Source organism: Choloepus didactylus, chromosome 27, assembly GCF_015220235.1.
Source record: "Choloepus didactylus isolate mChoDid1 chromosome 27, mChoDid1.pri, whole genome shotgun sequence".
NCBI classification, from domain to species: Eukaryota; Metazoa; Chordata; class Mammalia; order Pilosa; family Megalonychidae; genus Choloepus; species Choloepus didactylus.
Genome location: NC_051333.1, coordinates 18192304 through 18213684, shown reverse-complemented (window position 1 = coordinate 18213684; position 21381 = coordinate 18192304). Strand labels below are relative to the sequence as shown.

Below are 21381 nucleotides of genomic sequence, written 5' to 3'. Positions count from 1 at the left end.
GCTAAAAGAAATCAAAGAAGATCTAAATAATAGGGAAGGACATTCTGTGCTCATGGATTGGAAGACTAAATATTGTCAAAATATCAGTCTTACCCAAAGTGATCTACAGTTTCAATACAATCCCAATCAAAATTCCAACATTCTTCTTTGAAGAATGGAAAAGCAAATCATCAAATTTAAATGGAAGGATTAGGGGCCTGTTCCGGTTTGCTAATGCTACCAATATGCAAAATACCAGAAACAGATTGGCTTTTATAAAGGGGTGATTATTTGGTTACACATTTACAATTCTAAGGCCATGAAAGTGTCCAAATTAAGATATCAACAAGAGTATACCTTCACTGGAAAAAGGCCAATGGCATCTGGAACACTTCTGTTAGCTGGGAACACACGTGGCTGGCATCTGCTGGTCCCAGGTTATGTTTCAGCTCCTCTCTCTCAGCTTCTGTGTGTCCTTGCTTCTTTCTTCCAGGGATTTTCTTTCTAAGCATCTGGGGGTCCTCTCTTAGGTTCTCTGGGACAAACTCTGGGCTTCATCTCTTAGCTTCGCATCTCCAAACGTCCATCTATCCGCAACTACAAGCATCTCTCAGTGTCAGCATCTTTGTCAGCTCTTAGCTCTCTTAAATACTCCAGTGAACTAATCAAGCCCCACCCTGAATGGATGGGGTCCACACCTCCATGGAAATAATTTATCAGAATTCTCAACTACAGTTGAGTGGGTCACATTTCCATGGAAACATTCAATCAAAAGATTCCACCCTAATCAAGACTAAAATTGCACTAAAGAACATGGTTCTTGTGGGGGACAAAATAGATTCAAACAGGCACAGGGCCCCCAATAGCCAAAAACTTCTTTAAACAGAATGAAATTGAAGGACTCACACTTCTGGATTCTAAAACTTAACAGGGGTCAAAACAGCATGGTGCTGGCACAAGGACAAACATATAGGCCAACAGAATCGAACTGAGTGTTCAGAAGCAGACCCTCATATTTCCGGCCAACTGATTTTTTAAAAAAATTTTTTATTAGAGAAGTTGTGGGTTTACAGAACAATCATGCAGAAAACACAGGATTCCCATACACCATCCCACCACCACCACTTGCAGTGGTGTAGAAAATATATTATAATTGATGGTAACATTTTTTGGGGTAATTCTATTTTTTAACAGTAGTTACATTTGTTACAATTGATGAAAGATTATTAAAGTAGTACTATTCCTATTGTCTATAGTTTATGTAGGGGTATTTTTTGCCATATTTCTGACCTATTATTTTTTTTCATACATGTCTTTATTTTATTACTCATCTACCCATACACTGGATAAAGGAAGTGGGTCACAAGGTTTCTACCATCACATGGCCACATGATAAAAGCTTTGTAGTTATACAATCATTATCAAAGGTCAAGTCTACAGGATTACAGTTCAACAATTTCAGGTATTTCCTCCTGGCTATTCTGATACACTAGAAACTAAAAAGTAATATCTACATAATGAGTCAGTAGTCATAATCATTTGTCAAATCTTAATTTCTCATTTGATCATTCTCTCAATCTTCAGGGATATCTGGGCAATGACCATTTAGGTACTTTGTCCTGGAAAAGGGTGTCAACCTTTTGGGTTAGAGGAATGGAACTTGTTGATATTCTTGGAGAGATTGGTACCTCTGGGTTTCAGGGCTTATCTGGCAGAGGAACAATCTGGAGGCCTTAAGTTTCTGAAAACATAAACTTAATAAGAAATACATTTATAGAGTTTTAAATAGAGCCCAGGGTATTCTTTAGAGTTTTCAGGAATACTGTTGGTTGGGGGTTTGCATACTGTGGCAATTTGCAATATCTGGTTGAAGCTTGCATAAAAGTAACCTCCAGAATGACCTCCTGACTCTATTTGAAATCTCTTAGCCACTGAAACTTTATTTCATTTCTTTTCCTGATTTTGATAAAGAAGGCATTCTCAATCCCCCAATGCCAGGGCCAGGCTCATTCCTGGGAGTCATGTCCCACATAGCCAGGGAGACCTACACCCCTGGGAGTCATGTCCCTCAGAGGCGAGAGGATAGTGAGTTTATTTACAGAGTTGGCTTAGAAAGAGAGGGCCAATTGATTTTTAAGAAGGATGCCAAGTCCACTCAACTGGGAAAGAATAGTCTCTTCAACAAATGGTGTTTCAAAAACTGGATATCTATATGCAAAAGAATGAATGGGGACCCCTTTCTCATACTACATACAATAATTAACTAAAAAATGGATCAAAGATGTAAATATAAGAGCCAAGACTATAAAATCCCTAGAAGAAAACATAGGGAACCATCTTCAGGACCTCGTGTTAGGCAATGTTTTCTTAGACTTTATACCAACAACAGACTTTAAATGAACAACAGAAGGAAAAACATATATGGACCTCACCAAATTAAAAGTTTTGTGCATCAAAGGACTTCATCATGAAAGTAAAGAGACAACCTACAAAAAGGGAGAAAATATTTGGAAACTATAAATTGGATAAGGGTTTTATATCCAGAATTCATAAAGAATCCTACAACTTAACACAGAAAGACAAATAACCCAATTAGAAAATGAGCAAGATTTGAATAGATATTGCTCCAAAAAAGATACACAAATGGCCAAAGAGCACATGAAAAGATGCTCAACATCATTAGTCATTAGAGAAATACAAATCAAACTACAAGATAACATTTCACAACCATTAGAATGGGTACTATCAAAAAATGGAAAATACCAATGTTGGAGAGAAAGTGGAGATATAGGAACACTCGTTCTTTGTTGATGGGAATGAGAATGGTGCAGCTGATGCACCATCGGCAGTCCTCAGAAAGTAAGTATAGGATTACCATATGACCCGGCAATCCCACTACTACGTATATAACCAAAAGAATTGGAAGCAGGGTCTCAAATAGATATTTGCACATCTATGTTCCTAGCAGCATTATTCACAATTGTCAAAAGGTGAAAGCAACCCAATTGTCCATCAACAGATGAGCTGTGTTGGTCAGAAGGACAAACACCTAAAGAGATGTCAATCCATTCCAATATGGGTACAGGGTTGCCAGCAAAAGCAGTACTCACACAGGCTCTAATGGAAAACTGTTTTACTCATGTGGAGAAGAGACAGAGCAAGGTCCTATTTACTAGTGGATATTGTTCCCCCATAGCCAGTGGGGCTCCATCTGTGGCCGATGCAAATGTTTTACACACAGCACCTCTCTCTTGTGTTTGTGTGCTGTAGTAGAGGAACCTCTCTCCTTCCCTGCAGGGATGGATATGCCACTAGGGTATGAGCTGAATGTCATAAAACATGTCCACCAGAATCAAACTGTCTCCAGGGAATATTTAAATATGCTCAAGACAATAGGGGAAGCAACTTATGGGTAGTCTCCTTATCTGCTAGGGAATTGTGTTTTATCCTGCCGGGCTGACATATCTGGTCCTGCACACAAGATGTATTTTTCGGTTCCAAGGAAAAGTGGCAGGCCGCACTGGTACTGTTTCCTACCACAGAATGGATAAGCAAAATATAGTATATATATGCAATGGAATATTATGCAGCCATGAAAAGGAATGAAGTTCTGATACATGCACCCACATGCATGAACCTTGAAGACATTATATTGAGAGAAATAAGCCACACACAATAGAACAAATCTTGAATGATCTCACTGATATGAAATAATTAGAACAAGCAAATTCATAGCATCAGAAACTAGAATAGGTTATCGGGGGGCTGGAGTGGGTAGGAAATGGTGAGTTAATGCTTAATCACTATGGAATTTCTGTTTTGGATGACAGAAAAGTTTTGGTGTTGGTTGCACAACATTGTGAATGTAATTAACACAACTGAATTATGTATCTGTATGTGGGTAAAAGGGGAAATTTTAGTTGTATAAGTTGGAATTTTGGTAAATTTCATGAACTTGGTAACTGCACTTAAGGTGATCATATAAGTGAATATCCATGAAAGTATTATGTGTTCAAGGAGTATGATGTGTGCACTCTGCTGTCAAATGTTCAGAAAATAGATTAGATAGATATAGATACGTAATAGCTAGAATGATAAGGCAAAGGTGGCAAAATGTTAAAATTGATGGATCTGGGTATCTGGGGGGTGGGGTATGTTGGACTTCTCTGTATGAGGTTTGCATTATTTTTACAACTGTCCTGAAGTTTGAAATAATTTCAAAATAAAAAGTTGAGGGAAAAAAAACAGAACTGAGAAACCCAATCTAAAAACTTTTATTTACATCTGTTGGGGAAACCAGTACATGTGGTTTTGATCCCCCTGTTGTTTTTCTTTATTTAAGCTGGGCACAGTGCTCCTTCAAAGAGAATCAGGATTCTTACAGCAATAAAGAAGGAGGGAATGGATACTGGGCTAGCCACCCATGTGACAAAAGAATTAATAGTATGTAATATTTCAAATATTCTCAAAGAATTTTCAATTACATGGGAAATTATAACATTATTTAAGTGAAAATATAGGCTATATATGTATATATGTATACACGTGTGAATTGTGTGCTTATACATGCTTATATGCATACTTTACCAAAATACTTGACACAAGATGAACAGAACCATTTCCCACATTAATAAGAGAATATTAGGCAATGCAAGGAAGATACTTCCAAAGAGAAATAGTAAGTTTCAGGTTATTTAACGTGGTTTTTTTGTTTTGTTTTTTTCAGGCAAAGTGTTTGCCAAAAAAGAAAGAAAAAAAAAATGTCCTGAAAAAATAGAGCATTTCAGGAACAAAGAGAAAACACCAAGGCAACTTGAACATGGCTTTTAGAGGTCAAAATCATTTTCTTCTCCTTTGTGCACCTCTCTTGGAGAAGGATAAAGACAGGGAAGACACCAGACCTTTCTTGAGATCCAGCTCACAAGGCTGGAGGTCCCCAGTCTCTTCCCCTCCTTCCCAACACACACACACACACACACACACACACACACACACACACACACACACGAGGTCGGTCAGAGGGAACTGGGATTCCATCTCAATCCCAACGAGAAAGAGAAGAGCCAGGGTCTTTGCGGTCAGGAGGCAGAGGTGTCCTTTGCTTCTGGGGCAGAGAGCTGAAGTCGCAACCTCAGTCATAGGCACCCCTCTCCACCCCCACGCACAAGGCTGCACAAGGCCATAATCACATTCCCACACAGACACAGCCATCCAGTCACAGGTTCTCTAAACGAACACACAGTGCTGCACAGGTGTCACACACCCACCACTTTACACAGTCACAAGCACCCTTTCACCCTCCCACCCCATACAGTGCTGCACATAGTCACAATCCCCAGACGAACACAGAGTCACAGCCACCGTCACAAGGCACATACTTACTCTACAACCCAAACACTCCGTCACACTCACGGTCTCCCACCCACGAATCTGCCAGTTTCCTTCTGTACTCTTCCTCGCATCCTCGCAAACTCTGAACATCGCCACCACACAGAAGACGACTCCTCCCCTTCTGCCTCCTCAGCCGCGTCGCAGCCTCAGGGAATCCTTCCCTTCAGTCGCCCTGGCCCGGTAGGGGACCCAGAAGCCCAAGACCTACAGCCGGCCCCACGATGCAAGGAGTCGAAACAAAACTCACCGGCAAAGACGAGAGAGAGGCACACACAGTCACACAGTCACTATCATACCCCTACGACGGGGACACCCGCACAGTCTCTGGTAACCTACACACACACACACACTGTAACACAATCACAACCATACGCCCACCACAGGAACTCACATTCACACCCGCGTAGTCAAAAGCTCTCCACATCCGCACACTCGGCGTTACAGTCGCACACACACGCACACACACACACATCACTGGAAGACACGTCACACAATTAAGGACAATTTCACAACCACCCCGCCTTAGTCCTCTTCGACCGACCAGACTTAATACTCAGTCTCCGTTCCGTCTCCCGCTTTCCCTGGATAGCGTCAGTCTGTACTGGCCTGGCCGAACTCAACCAAGACTGGCACCCGTGACCAGCACTTCTCGGGACAGACATGCGGCCCTCGGCGTGGGGAGCAACGGCGGACGCAGCGCCCTTTGGGAAATGCAGTTCAGTGCGCTCCCCGGGAGAGGCAAAATGGCGCCCGGTCTGAGCCTGGCCATGGAAGACAGGGTCCGGGCTTAGCCTCGCACCGTTGCTCCCTTGTGGATGAGCTGAGCCTTCCCCGAAGACTCGGCCTCTTCACACCCCTCTCTCCAGCAGGAAGACAGTCTCATAAGCTATAGCGGAGGAAAGAAATTTCAGGCGAAAATTTGATTTGAGCCGCTTAGCCTTCTGGGAAACGTAGTTCACAGTCAGAAAAGTGAGCAGATTCCGTGGGATCCTGAGGCGGGGACTGGACGAGCCCCGGAGACCTCTGGGAGCGGTAGCCTCTTGAGGTGGGGCCCATCCACCCAAGGATTGCGCAGGCGCAGTCTCTTTAGTTCGCCATCGTTGTCTTTGTTTGCCGGTGAGTTTTGTTTCGACTCCTTGCATCGTGGGGCCGGCTGTAGGTCTTGGGCTTCTGGGTCCCCTACCGGGCCAGGGCGACTGAAGGGAAGGATTCCCTGAGGCTGCGACGCGGCTGAGGAGGCAGAAGGGGAGGAATCGCCTTCTGTGCGGTGGCGATGTTCAGAGTTTGTGAGGATGGGAGGAAGGGTACGGAAGGAAACTGGCAGATTCGTGGGTGAGAGACCGTGAGTGTGACAGTGTTTGGGTTGTAGAGTAAGTGTGAAACTCTGTGGTTACAAGTTTGTGTAGATGGATGGATGCCTGTATGGATAGATGGGATTGTGAGTTTTGTGAGATAGGAAACTAAAAATAACCTCACTCTTTTCATGTCTAATAAAACAGTGATAAAAAGGATGAAACTTTATGGAGCTTCCGTTTTCCTGGAAGATGAGAAAAGAAAAAGGCTAAGTCATTCAGCTCATAAGTAATGTAAAAGGTGATTTTTATATAAAAGCAGACTCCTTATGGAATCAAAAACAATTTTTTTTTTTTTTTTTAAAGAGGAAAGATTTCCGAAAAACTGGTGATGGGGTTCCTAGACTTCCAGTAGGTTTTCTTTCTTAATTCTTTGGGAGAACTTTGGCGGGGCTGTTGTGACAAGCCCTAAACTAAGGAATATCTTGAGGTAGTGCCCACGCGTGGAGGCAGCACAGAATTGGTACATTTGTCCTGGGTTCTAGGTCTGTAGAGAAAACTTTGGCTTAGAGAGATTTAGTAGCCTAGTTTTAAGACTCTCCAGTTGGTCGATGAGCGTGACAGTCTGACTCCTAATTTGGCTAAGTTTTCCCCATACCAAGTGACCTATGAAAATGTAATGAAGGAAATTTTCTTCTATCTACAAAGATGTTTTCTTCGAGTATTTTTTTTCTCGGCATAATTTTCTTGACATAATTTTCATTGAAATCTAAAAGTAAGGTATCAGGGTACACAATTCCTATACAGAAATAGTAGCTTTGATATAAAAAAAATCGGTAAAAGTTACAGTGAAGAGGGGACTTTATTTACAAATTAGATAAAACACCTAAGGATAAACAAGAAATGCATAAAACCTTTATGAAGATTATTTTTAAATGGTATTGAAGGATCCCAAAGAGGACTTTAACCAATGGAAATATTTATTATGTATCTTATATAGATAAAAAAAGGCTGGAAGATTTTTTGTTACATGAAGAAAGGGAGGTGCAGCATGCACCAAGAGTAAGAGGGTAAGAATGTATATTTGTAGCTGCATGAAGAAACTTTTGAAGTTTACACAGAAAATAATATAAATGGTTGAGTGGGGGAGGGGTATGCTAATGTAGGGAGAAGAACCACTTTTTTTTCCACCCTATATTCTTTCTCACCTATTTTGTACATTTTCATTTTTAATTGAAATGAAGGAATTAGATTTCTATGCTTACTCTGTTCCTTTTCAGATATTTATCACTGCCTCATTCCTGAAATGTTTCCTTGACTTTCACAATACTATAATTTTTTCTAATTGCAGTCAAAGCTAATGAACAAAAAATTCCCCACAACTCCATTAGTGACTTATGTTTTTGCTTGTCCCTAATTTTTGGTGTTTCTGTGTTTCTGACCTTGATCATCTTTTCAATCTGTAAGTACTTTTCATGCAACAGACTTCCACTGCTATGACTTCAGGTAACACGGATGACCAACAAATGTCTTTTTCTATTTGAGGGTTGTCCTAAGCTCCTGACTGGGGTATCCAACTTCCTAATGAGCAGCTCCCCCTGGAGGTTGTTTAGGAGCTTTAAACTTTATGTCCAAAATGTTAACACCATCTCCTTCCTCTTTCAGTCTGCCTCCATCCATTCCCCTTTTGTATTATCTGTGTCAGCAATTCATAGCACTGTCCAGCCAGGTTTTAAGCCTCTTATCTCTGATTAAGAGAAGAGCTTTTGAGTAACTTTGACTCTTTCATCTATACACCCCATTACAAAGTAGAAACTAAGATCTCTTCATCACACATAATAAATGATAAATATATGTTTGCTGAATCAATGAATGAGCATATAATTATAGATGTTTATAACATTTAATTTCTCTTGGGCAAAATATTAGGCCTCTAAATTTTTTAGGAGTTCTGATCCATGAATACTGTCAGATTACCTTCCTATACATTTTTTTTTTTTCCATATCATTCACGGTTATGACTTACTTGTGTAAAGTGTTATTTTGGAGTTATTGGGAAAAGTGATATTCAAATATGTGACTGTTGTATCAGGAGCAAGGACCAAAAGTGAAATCCATGCAAAGAAACTGTACAGGTTGTGATACTGGAGAACTCTAGCAACCTAGTCTTGTAGTTTCTTTTCATAACCTAAATTCTGAAAATAAGGTATCTTCAGTTGTCCTTCCTGAAATGTATGGGCCTTTATATGGCTTAATGGGTTTGGCCTGAGATGCAAAGTAAAATTCTCTTTTTTTCAGTGTGCACCAGCTTCTAAGGCAAAGGGTCAACATTACTTTGTTCTTTTTCACAGGCCAGTTTCTTTGTGCAGCTCTTACCTTCCTTATTCTTCAAAAACCCTGAGGATCCTAAGGTTTCAGCCTGAATTCTGGGATGCTGCGTTGATCAACAACAGTAACATCTAAATTCTGTTTCACTTTTCTGTTTACAAGTTTAAAGTCATCAGTTCACACAAGAGCAATGGATGATTGAAAAAGAAATACAAAGGAGATGTTCTCCAGGTAAGTTAGAACCAGGCAGGAATGAATGGGATAAAGGCTGATTACCATAATTCAGTGAGGGTTTGTAATCTCTAAAATTTATTCTGAGATTTTATCAGCACTTGTTTTTTGGAGTGACAGTTGCTGGGAATTCTTTAGATACTTAATAACATTTTCTGATTTTCTTCCTGAATCTGTGCTCTTATTTTCTCAGATTCTGGAGGCTTGGTTCTCCCTCTTATCTCTATTCTGGATGCCAGCCTCTTTATAACCTCATTTGCAGTTTCAGTTTTATGATTTTTACAGCGTCAGTTTCAGGTTTGTTTTCCCTTTCACTAATATCCTCAGTCTTTTACTTCTCCTTGTATGCTTAGACTCATTTCCTTTAACATTCAGTCCTTCACTGATGTGCAGTCTTTCAAAAGTTTAAAACTTAGATTCCTATTTTTTCTAGTTTATCTTGTTTTCATATTTTTAAAATTGTAACTAGTTTATCTTTTTATAATCACTCCTTCCATTGTTATATAACTCTGTTGAATTTTACTCCCTTACTCTGTTTTCCTTTTGTCTTCTTACCTCTAACCATTATAATTGAACATTCTCGTACCCCTGCCTTTTAACAATATTGTGGGGCTTGGAAATTACTCCTGCCTTCTTACTAGTTCACCTCCTTGTTACTTTTAGAAAGAAATAATACTAATATTTTTAAAATATAGTACATGTACTTGGGAGAAAATTGAAACATTAAGGTACATATCACTCTCACTCCTGGTCCTCAGTTCTCCATTTCTGTTCACCCTAAGCAGCAGCTATTAAAGGTATTTGATATATGCTTCTAAATGTTTTGATAAATATACAAGAAGACTTTTAGTCAGAGCAATGTCGTGATATGACTGAAACAACATTGCTGTGACTGCTCTGTTGAGAGTAGTTGTAGAGAGGCAAAGTCAAAAGCAGAAGACCAGTGAGGAGCCTATTAAATAATCCAGGCAAGGCATGATGTGACTTAGACATCAGTGTGCTCACACATATTTGTGTGCTCCACTTATGTTAGGTGGTTCCAATGACTGTTGGGAGAAATGTTCAGATTCTGGGCATATTTTGAGGATAAATCTAACAGGATTGAAAAACTAATGACTGTATGTTCTGAGAGAAAGAGAAGCATCAAGGCTTGAGCAATGTGGAGAATGAGATTGTTAATTAGAGATGAAAACAATTTGGGAGGATTTGGTTTGCAAGACAGCAAGAGTTTGGTTTAGAGCAGGTTAAGGTAGAACAGTATTAGACATCCAAGTGGAGATGTTGAGTTCACAGATATATGAATCAGGTGTTGAGAGAAATCTAGGCTGGTTATTGATATTTGTTAATTGTTATATATATGATATGTATATAAAGCAATGAGACAGGACCAAGAAATGTATTAATCATGGTAAAGATAAGTGACTAAAATAAACCCCAAAATGTGCTGTTTAAGGAATGTAGGAGTTGATTTCTTGCTAATGTAATGTTAGGTTGTGTGTAGTCCAGATTTGCATGGTACCTCCAGTCTTTCTGGTCTTTTAAGGATGCAGGTTCTTCCAGGTTGTCTTTTTATTGTCTAGTTGTGGTTGGAGCTAGGTCAACAATGCATTCTGGTTCTCACCGGGTAGAGGAGGGGGTCAACAAACTTTTTTGGTAAAGGGCCAGATAGTAAATATTTTAGGCCTTGTGGATGTATCTTGCAACTATTCAACTCAAGCATTGTTCTAGTTTACTAACGCTGCCATTTTGCAAAATACCAGAAATGGATTGGCTTTTATAAAGGGGGTTTATGTGGTTAGAAAGTTATAGTCTTAAGGCTGTAAAGTGTCCAAGGTAAGGCATCAACAGTAGGGTACCTTCACTGGAGAGACGCCATTGGCATCTAGAAAACTTCTGTTTAGCTAAGAAGGCACATGGCTGGAATCTGCTGATCCTATATTGTGTTCCAGCTTCTCTCTCAGGTCCTGCGCATTCTTCAATATGTTGCTCTTGGGGCATTTTGTCCTCTCCTAGTTTCTCCAGAGCAAAAGTCTGCTTTCAACGGCTGTCTTCATAATGTCTTCCTCAGCTGCAGCTCTGAGGTCCTTCTGTTTGTGAGCCCCTTTATAAGACTCCAGTGAACTAATCAAGGCCCACACTGAATGGGTGGGGCCATACCTCCATGGAAACATCCCAATCCCAATATCCCAAGAAATTGGATTAAAAGATAATGGCTTTTTCTTGGGGGACATAATATATCCAAACTGACACAGGTATTCTAGTATAAAAGCAGCCATAGACAAATAGAAAATGAATGGACAAAAAAATGAATGGACATGACTGTTCTAGTAAAACTGTTTACAGAAGGAGGTAATAGAGGGTCATTTGCCAACTCCTGTTCTAACAGGTCTCCATTTACACTTAGAGCATTTTGACATACATTTTGAAAATACAGAATTTTAACCACAAGATCCAATTGCTGTTGAAAGGACCATTTTATGTGATATTCAGATAATGGGGCCTAGATGTTGCCTGAATTCTCTGGTTCAGTTCGGGACTGTCATTTATAGTATGAAAAATTCAATTTTGATAAGTATGTGTGAAGATGTTGATGTAATCCCTGTAAAAATACAAGGAGATTTAGTTCCCAAGGAGATATAATTTTTCTGTTTACATCTGGCTTGCTAGGAATGTCATAGTTTAAGTCCCAAACTATTGTGCATCATAGTTTCACAACTTTAATAATTTTTAGAAATTAATTGGGAAACTTAAAGTAAATAGATTTATTCTTATCTGTCAGTTAAAATTTTAGGAAAATTCACGTGGGTTTTGGAGTGAAGAAATACTTTATTTCTGTTTTTTCTATGTTTATTTTTCTGTTTAGTTTTCTCTTTTTTGGTCACAGTTCTCATAGTTATATTTGCCAAGTCCTAAAATGTATTTGTGTAGGGTTGAACAAAATAATTACAACAGTTGTTTCCAAATCATATTTGTATTTTTTCTTCAAAGCAGTTTTATTGAGATATAGTTAATTTACCATAATATTCACCATTTGCGTTGTAGACTCAGTTTTTTTTTCCGTTTTAGCCTAAACTTTTTCTTTTTATTTCTTTATTAGAGAAGTTGCAGGTTTATAGAATGATCATGCATAAAGTATAGGATTCCTATTACCACCGCCCCACCAACACCTTGCATTGGTGTGGAACATTCATTATAATTAATGATAGTACATTTTTATATTTGTGCTGTTAATTCAAGTTCATGATTTAACTTAGGGTTCACTGTGTAGTGTACTTCCATGGAATTAAAAAAAATTTTATTGTTACCATGTATACAATCTAACATTTTCCCTTTTATTCACATTCATGTTTCAATGCTGTTAATTGCGTTCGCAATGTTGTGCTACGGTCACCACCATCCATTACTAAAACATTTCCATCATTCCAAATAGGAACCCTGGTAACCCATATTCTAGATTCTGACTTGTTTGCTTATTCTAATTGTTTCAAAATAGTGAGATCATAACAATAATTATCCTTTGGGGTCTAGCTTATTTCGCTCAACATGATGTCTTCAAAGTTCATCCGTGTGTCACATGTATCAGGACTCCATTCCTTTTTACAGCTGAATAATATTCCATTTATATATATATACCACATTTTATTTATGCTTTCATCTGTTGATGGACACTTGGGTTGTTTCCATCTTTTGGCGATTGTGAATAATGCCGCTGTGAACATTGGTGTACAAATATCTGTTCAAGCTTCTGCTTTTAGTTCTTTTGGGTATATACCTAGTCGTGGGATTGTCAGGTCATGTGGTGCTTCTATACTTAGCTTTCTGAGGAACTGCCAAAGTGTCTTCCACAGCAGCTGCACCATTTTACATTGCCACCAACAAGGAATGAGTGTTCTATTTCTCCACATCTTCTCTAACACTTGTTATTTTCTGTTTTTTTTTTTTAAATAGCAGCCATCCTAATGGGTGTGAAATGGTATCTCATTGTGGTTTTGAGTTCCATTTTCCTGATGGCTAAAGATGCTGAGCATCTTTTCATGTGCTTTCTGGCCATTTGAATATCTTCTTTGGAGAGATGTCTGTTCAAGTCTTTGGCCCATTTTTTAAAATTGGATTATTTGTCTTTTTGTTGTTAAGTTACAGAATTTCTTTATATAAACTGGATATTAATCCTTTATTGGATATGTGGTTTCCCAATATTTTCTCCCACTTTGTAGGTTGTCTTTTTACTTCTGTTATAAAGTTCTATGAGGAACAAAACTTTTTGTTTTGATGAGGTCCAATTTATCCATTTTTTCTTTTGTTTCTTGTGCTTTGGGTGTAAGTCTAAGAAACCATTGCCTAACACAAAGTCTTGAAGATGCGCCTACATTTTCTTATAGGAGTTTGATAGTTGTATCTCTTATATTTAGGTCTTTGGTCCATTTTGTATTGATTTTTCTATATGATGTGAGGTAAGGGTCCTTCTTTCTTTTGCAAATGGAAATCCAGTTTTCCTAGCACCATTTGTTAGAGTCTTTTCTTTCCCAATTGAGTGGTCTTTGCCACCTAGTCAAAAATCAGTTGGCCGTAAATGTGAGGGTTGTTTTCTGAGCTTTCAATTCTATTCCATTGCTCTGTGTATCTGTCCTTGTGCCAGCCCATGCTGGTGTTTTTTTTGTTTGTTTTTTTTTTTGCCTTAAGATTTATTGCACACTCTGTAGGCAACTGCTAAGCCATCAAATACAAAGCTTAGTAACATTATTACACCTTCAAAGAATGCAGAGGAAACTGTATAAAAACAATTTTGTGGAAACACTGAAGAGGAACAGTAATTTGGGTGAGAGTAAGAGGACACTAGAGGGTTTGGGGTGGACATTTCCACGTAATCAAAGGTTCAGAAGCATGAAAATATGGTCAGCCTGAAAATCTCTGATAACCCCAGCTCCCTTAGTCACCAGGCTCAGGCATCTTCTTCCCTCTGACTTCTCTATCTCATATTTCTTCCATTTTATGCTTGGAACTCTTTCACTTCCTTGCCTCCAGTTTATCCCTCTTTTCACCTACTATGGAGTATAAACTTAACTTTTCTCAGTGAGTATAAGAGCAAAGCTATTTCTAGTGCGTGAAAAGTCCAAGTGAGCCAATAATTCTTCTCATGGGAATTTATACTAAGGAAATACTTAGGTGTTGTTTATAATAGCAGAAAATTTAAAATATATGCTCAACAATAGGGAACTGTTGGATAAACTAAATACATCCATAGAAAATTATTAAATCATTAAAATTTGTTTGTGAAGGATATTTAATAACAATGTAGATAACATATGCTTATCTAATGTGTAACTTTTTGCCACCACAGCTGAAGTAAAATAACCTGTTCACTAGGTAAAAATAATTTGCTTTATAAGTGTACTCTTCAGTACAATTAAAAAAAAAAAAAACACCCTTTAATTATAATTTCAGAGCTTCGTAATTTGAAAAGGTGCCAATGTCCTCCTGTTTTAATATGGGGAAAAATTCCTTTGTAAGTCATTTGATGCTTGGACAAAAACCCCAAGCTATATTCTTAGGATCACTCTGTCAACTCTTCATGATTCAGATGATACAAGGGAAGCTTCGATTCAACCTTTTAGAGAAGACATTCCAGCTCTCATGATCTCATCAACCAGGAGAATGTTCATGGCAATCACAGTGCAGGAGTGCAGAAGCTGTTTCTTTACACCAATAGTTATCCCATATGCCTACTTCTGCTGCTACCATTGACTCACCTGTGTTCAAGTCCACACCTACAAGTTGACCTGGTTCTGAATGTTCTGCTTGTACTTTTACTAGTGTTTCCTGAAGGTCAAAACCAGAGTTCTGAGCAAGAACCTTGGGAATAATGAGCAATACATTTGCAAATGCTTGGACTCCAAGTTGGGCCCTGCCCTTTATACTTGGCTTATATTTAACTAGAGCTTCTGCCATTGCCACTTCCACTGCACTGGCACCTGGAACCACACAGCCATGATCAATAGCATTGTTGACAGCTCTCAGGCCATCTCTTATTGCATCTTTGATTTGAGTGAATGTATGCTTATTTGGTTCTTTCACCAATAAAGTGACAGAATGAGGACTTACGTTTCTCAGTAAAGGCCCGCGTGCCCCAAACAGTCAGGATTTAGGTCTTCCAAAGAATTTAGAGCTACCCCACCAAAAGCAAGAGTCAGCCTTTCCATATTTCTCCTTTTATCTCTGTGCAGAGCTACTATGCCTTCTTTTGCAAGAGCATCTAAGGAAAAGGGGTCAATTCCCTTTTGATTAATGACAAGAAATCCTTTATCTGAATCACTACAGACTTTTTCAGTTCTATTATTTTTTTAACTCTATCTTCAATGAATTTTCTTTTGGCTTTTACTAGTTTCTCTCTCTCTTCTGCACTCTTGTAAAAAAAAGCCACAGTTCACTTCTGTTTTTTCATGTTCTGATGACACATTGCATGTGAGGATGTATGCATCTTCTACTCTTTTTTTCATATCAGGATGTTGTGCCCCATGGTCCAAAACATGCCCTCTGATTAAGCTGTCAAAAACACATCTGGTGTCAGTTTCAGATTTGTGTTTCATCTCCATGATCTCAACCATGAAAAGGTCTATAGGTTCATCTTGTTTTTTAATGGCCAAAATGGAGTTCACTATAGCCTCTGTTAAGACATTAGCAAGTTAAGCATGAACTTTAGTACACAGAGATGTTCTGGCCACATCCGTAAGTGTTTCTCTGTCTCTTTGCTTACTTTGATTTGTTCTAAAAACTGAAGTGCCTTTTCCTTTACAGCTTCAAATCCTTCTTTTATTATTCTGGGATGAAGACCTTCAGAAATGTACAGATCCGCTTGCTTCAGTAGCTCTCCAATGGTTAGGACATTGGAAGTAGTACCATCACCAGTTATGTCATCCTGGGCTGTTGCTACTTTTGCTATTAAGGAGGCTGTTGGGTGTTGAATTTGCATTTCATGAAGCAGCACATTGCCATCTTTAGTAAGCTTGATGTCCCCAGCACCGGAAACAAGCATTTTCATGGTGCCCTTAGGCCCCAGGTTGGTCCTCAGCACGTCCTGCAGCCTTCGTGCCACACTAATGTTGACCGCCAGCGCCGCTTGGGCTCGGGCCACCTCACCTTTAGGGTTCAGGGTCTTTACTGCCACCATAGCTGACACAGCAGAGAAAAAGGAGGAAACCCCCCATGCTGTTTTGGCCTGTGTAGCTTTGTAATAAGTTTCAGGATTGGGAAGTGTGAGTCCTTCAACTTCTTTCTTCTTTTTCAAGATGGCTTTAGCTATTTGGGGCCCTTTACCCTTCCATATAAATTTGATGATTGGCTTTTCCATTTCTGCAAAGAAAGTTTTTGGAATTTTGATTGGCTTGCAATGAATCTATAAATTGCTTTGGGTAGTATTGACATCTTAATGATATTTAGTCTTCCAATCCATGAACACAGAATATCCTTCCATTTATTTAGGACTCCTTTAATTTCTTTTAGCAGTGTTTTCTGTGTAGAAATCCTTCACATCCGTGGTTAGATTTTTTCCAAGATATTTGAATGCTTTTGTTGCTATTGTGAATGGAATTTTTTTCCTGATTTCTTCTGGTTGTTCATTGCTTGTGTTCTAGTTTGCTAATGCTGCCAGAATGCAAAACACCAGAAACGGATTGGCTTTTATAAAAGGGGGTTTATTTGGTTACACAGTTACAGTCTTAAGGCCATAAAGTGTCCAAGGTAACACATCAGCAATGGGGTACCTTCACTGGAGGATGGCCAGTGGCATCCGGAAAACCTCTGTTAGCTGGGAAGGCATGTGGCTGGTGTCTGCTCCAAAGTTCTGGTTTCAAAATGGCTTTCTCCCACGACGTTCCTCTCTAAGCTGTAGTTCCTCAAAAATGTCACTCTTAGTTGCTCTTGGGGCGTTTTTCCTCTCTCAGCTTCTCCGGAGCAAAAGTCTGCTTTCAACGGTTGTCTTCAAACTTTCCCATCATCTGCAGCTCCTCTCTCAGTTCCTGTGCTTTCTTCAAAGTGTCCCTCTTGGCTGTAGCTCCTCTTCAAAATGTCACTCACAGCTGCACTGAGTTCCTTCTGTTATGTCAGCTCATTTATATGGGTCCACTGATCAACTTAGACCCACCCCGAATGGGCAGAGCAACACCTCCATGGAAATTATCCAATCAGAGTCATCACCCACAGCTGGGTGGGGCACATTCCAAAGAAACACTCAAAGAATTACAATCTAATCAACACTGATAACATCTGCCCACACAAGATTACATCAAAGATAATGGCATTTGGGGACACAATATATTCAAACTGGCACATTCCACCCCCTGGACCCCAAAATGACATTATCTTTCCATATACAAAATACATTCATCCCACAACAATATCACAGAAACTTAAATCATTTCAGTAACAATAGTTAAGTACAAGATCCCATCAAAATCAAGTATAGGCGTGGTCAGTCCTAAGGCATAGTTTTCCTTTAGCTGTGGATCTGTGAACTTAGAACAACTTATGTGCTTCCAGTATACAAAGGAGGGACAGTCATAGGATACACATTCCCATTGCCATAAGGAGAAAGAGTAAGGAAAACAGGGTTAACAAGACCAAAACAGTTCCTAAAACCCAGAGGACAAACTCTATTAGATTTCAAAGTCTGAGAGTCATTAACAGAATGATGTTGCATCCTTGGGGCTTGAGAGAGCAGGAGTCTAAGCCTTCCTAAGGGCCTTTGTGGCAGCCCTTTCCTCTCCAAATGCTTGGGTGAGTGCTCTAACATATCCATGCATTGGGGAGACCACCTTCTTGGTTCCACTCTCCTCAAACATCGGGGCAGCACCAGGATTCCTTGCCATCTCCAGGGCACACGCTCAACCTCTTCAGAACAGTGGTGTGGCAGCCAAGCTCTCCCCAATTCCCTGGGAATGTGCTCCAACCTCTTTGGGACCTGGGGTGGCACAGCTCTTCCAGAGCATCGAGGTGGAATGCCCACCCTCAACCTCTGGGGCAAACTCACCCTTTCCATGCATGTGGGCCACTCCGCTCTCCCAGCCCAAAGCCTCTTGACTCCAGACCTCAACCTCCATGGCTCTGTCTTTGAAGAAATTTTTCCTTCAATTTGTTCCTTGTCTGTTCCTCCAGTCCAGACCAGAACACTACTGATTTTGTGTGACTGTCTGCTCAGCCACTTTGCTGAATTAGTTAACTCTAGGAGCTTCAATATGGATTTTTCAGGATTTTCTGTATATAGGATCATATCATCTGCAAATAGGGAATGTTTTACTTCTTCCTTTCCAATTTGGATGCCTTTTATTTCTTTTTCTTGCCTAACTGGTCTGGCAAGAACTTCCAGTGCGTTGTTGAATAGCACTGGTGACATCTTTGTCTTGTTCCTGATCTTAGAGGGGAAGCTTTCCATCTTTCACCATTAAATAGGATTTTAGATGTGGGCTTTTCATATGTCCCCTTTATCACGTTGAGGAAGTTTCCTTCTGTTCCTAGTGTTCTGAGTGTTTTTACCAAGAAAGGGTGCTGTATTTTGTCAAATACCTTTACTACATCTATTGGGATGATAATGTGTTGTTTTTTTTTTTTCCTTCATTCTGGTAACATGGTGTGTTACATTAATTGATTTTCTTATGTTAAGCCACCTTTGCATAACTGGGGTAAATCCTACTTGATCATGTTGTATAACTCTTAATATGCTGTTGGATTTGGTTTGCTGGTATTTTGTTAAGGATTTTTGCATCTGTATTCATAAGAGATTTTGGGCAGTAATTTTCTTTTCTTGTGGTATCTTTGTCTGGCTCTGGTAAGAGGGTGATGTTGGCCTCATAGAATGAGTTAGGGATTATTCCCTCCTGTTCAGTTTTTTAGAAGAGTGGGCAGAATTGGAGTTAAGTCTTCTTGGAATGTTTGGTAGAATTTGCCTGTGAAACCATATGGTCCTGGGCTTTTCTTTGCTGGAAGATTTTTGATGACTGATTCGATCTCTTTACGGGTAATTGGTTTGTTGAGATCTTCTGTGTCTTCTTTAGTCAATGTAAGTAGTTGATGTGTTTCTAAGAATTTGTATATTTCATCTAGGTTATCTAATTCATAGCATACAGTTATTCAGAGTATTCACTTATAGTCCTTTTTATTTCAGCGGGATCAGTAGTAATGTCCCTCTTTACATTTCTGATTTTTGTTATTTGTGTCCTCTCTTTTAATTTGTCAGTTTAGCTAAAGACTTGTTGATTTTGTTGATCTTCTCAAAGAGCCAACTCTTGGTTTTGTTGGTTCTCTCTATTATTTGTTTGTTATCTATTTTATTTGTCTCCACTCTAATTTTTGTTATTTCCTTCCTTCTGCTTAGGTCTCTGATTTGAAGTCTTTCTTCATTTTTAATGTAAGCATTTAGAGCTACAAATTTCTCTCTCAGCACTGCCTTCATTGCATCCCATAAGTTTTGGTATTTTTATTCACCTCAAAATATTCCATTTTTGCTTCTGATTTCATCTTTAATCCAGTGGTTAAGACTATGTTGTTAAATTTCCATGTATTTCCTTTCCACCTCAGTCACTGATTTCTGACTTCATTCCTTTGTGGTCGGAGAATATAAATTATATTATTTCAATATTTTTGACTTTAAGGCTTTCTTTGTAATTCAACATATTGTCTATCCTGGAGAGTGATCCGTGTGCACTGTAGAAGAATGTGTATTGTTTTCATTGGGGTGCAGTGTTCTATGTATGTCTATGAAATCTACTTAGTTTAGTGTTTCATTCAATTTCTGTATTTCCTTATTGATCTTCTGACTAGACATTCTATTATTGAGAGTGGTATGTTAGAGTATCCTACTATTAATGTATAACCATCAGTTTCTTCCTTCAAATCTGTCAGTATTTGCTTCATATATTTAGGGACTCTGCTTTAAGTGCTTATACATTTATAATTGTTACATCTTCCTGTTGAATTGTTCCCTTTATCTGTATATAATGGCTGTCTTTTCCCTCCTTTTTTAAAAATTCTATTTTATCTGATATTACTATAGCCAACCTAGCTCTCTGTCAGTTATTACTTGTATAATATATTTTTTTCCATCCTCTGACCCTCAACCTTCTTGTAAGTTGAACTTTTAGTTGAGTCTCTTGCAGAGAGCATATAGTTGGGTCATGCTTTTTTATCCATTCTACCAGTCTCTCCCTTTTGACTGGGAAGTTTAATCCACTTACATTTAAAGTCACTACTGATAATACAGGTATTTATTCTGCCATTTTGCTATTTAGCCTTTGTAAGTCTTATACATTTGGTGTCCCCCGCTTCTGTTAAAGCCTTTTATTTATTTGCTTGTGTTGTACCATATTGAGTGCCTTCTCTGAATATATTTTTCGTCTCTTTTCCTTGTGTTTACCATGCGGTAAAAATTTAACATTCTAAATATATAACAATTATATTTGCTTTGATACGAACTTAATTTCAGTAATATGCACATATACTTTTCCTATACCCCTCTGAGATTCCACCATTTTTTTTTGGTACTTATTATTACCACTTATATCTTTGTACATTGTATGTCCAAAAACCTAGATCTATCACGACTTCTTATGCATTTGCGTTTTAGCACCTGTAAGTGGAGTTGCATACCAAACAATATAATAGTGTAATGTATAATACAGTATATAACTACAACATAATAGTGGCATTTATAATCACCCAAATGGTTACTGTTACTGCAGGTCTTTATTTCTTTATGCTGCTTTGACCCTTGTCTAGTGTTCTTTTGTTTCAGTCTGAAGAACTCCCTTTGGCATTGCTTGTTCTAGTGGTGATGTACTCCCTCAGCTTTGTTTATTTGGGAATGTCTTAATCTCCCCCTAATTTTTCTTTTTAAATTTTATTGAGATTGTTCACATACCATACAATCATCCAAAGATCCAAAGTGCACAATCAGTTGCCCACAGTATCATCATACAGCTGTGTTATCAATCACCACAGTAAATTTTTTTTCAATTTTTAGAACATTTTCATTACTCCAGAAAAGAAATAAAGACAAAAAACGAAACTCAAATCCTCCCATACCCCTGACCCCACCCCCTACACTGTTGACTCATCGGTATAATACATTTGTTACTGTTGATGAAAGAATGTTAAAATACTACCAACTGTAGTA

The 21381-nt window shown here is 38.8% G+C and overlaps 1 protein-coding gene and 1 pseudogene across 3 annotated transcripts in view; one reads left to right on the top strand and one right to left on the bottom strand.

The window, feature by feature from the left end:
* The window catches only part of LOC119521689 (zinc finger protein 260), a 129351-nt gene that overhangs the window by 88214 nt on the left and 19756 nt on the right, over positions 1-21381 (top strand). Inside the window, exons 1-2 of one of the 3 annotated variants that reach the window (XM_037820264.1) lie at positions 6449-6486; positions 9014-9221. The exons of 1 other annotated variant lie outside the window; for it this stretch is intronic. The gene's annotated coding sequence lies outside the window, so the exon portion shown is untranslated. Of the gene's footprint in view, positions 1-6448; positions 6487-7648; positions 7733-9013; positions 9222-21381 lie in introns of those variants that run through there. One more of the 3 variants, XM_037820265.1, reaches the window with a different exon arrangement.
* On the bottom strand, positions 14791-16386 carry LOC119521681 (annotated as a pseudogene).